The sequence below is a fragment of the Periplaneta americana genome, chromosome 12 (assembly GCF_040183065.1).
Source record: "Periplaneta americana isolate PAMFEO1 chromosome 12, P.americana_PAMFEO1_priV1, whole genome shotgun sequence".
Lineage (NCBI taxonomy): Eukaryota > Metazoa > Arthropoda > Insecta > Blattodea > Blattidae > Periplaneta > Periplaneta americana.
This window is the reverse complement of record NC_091128.1, coordinates 58,356,055-58,356,794: the sequence shown is the minus strand read 5'-3', so window position 1 is coordinate 58,356,794 and position 740 is coordinate 58,356,055.

Genomic DNA, 740 nt, shown 5'->3' with positions numbered 1-740 from the left:
TTATTAGACAAGAAATATAACGAAGAGATCAGAACAGAATTAAATATTTTTAACCTGACAGAAATAAATCAAAGTCTAAGATCTAATTGGCTACAGCACATAGAAAGAATGCCACCCTATAGGCTTCCACTGATTTTACTCCACTACCAACCTAAAGGTAGAAGGAATGTTGGGCGCCCGATGACAAGATGGAGAGACTTGATCTCTTGATGTGGAAACAGGCCTAAGGTCTAATTCCATGATGTAGAAGAAGAAGATAATAATAATAATAATAATGGTAATAATAACATGTATATTAATATAAAGTCTTTATTACTTCTAACTACGAAAATAGTTTGATACAGTTTGTTTTATCTTCCTGAAACATTTGTTGTTTTATTTTTAAAGTTCAATATAACTCTACACTTCAAAAAAAGTCACTGACATGAGGAAAAATACTGAAAATTTCTGCAGGTTACAGTTAGGACACAAATGCAGGTATAGCCTATGATACTACAGACCTGGGCAACTTTAAGCAATAGGTGATCTACTTGTTGCCCAGGCTTGCAATAGATGATTACTTTCAATACTGAAAACAAAAATGATGTACTGTTGCATATTGCTAAGTTACAAGAAGACAATATTCCATAGTACTAAAAACAATCCATTTTTTTTCTTTAAAACTAAATGCAGATAGGCCTATATTATAAAATACAACAAAATACAATAATACATTTGTACCTGCCTTCTTGAATCTGTGT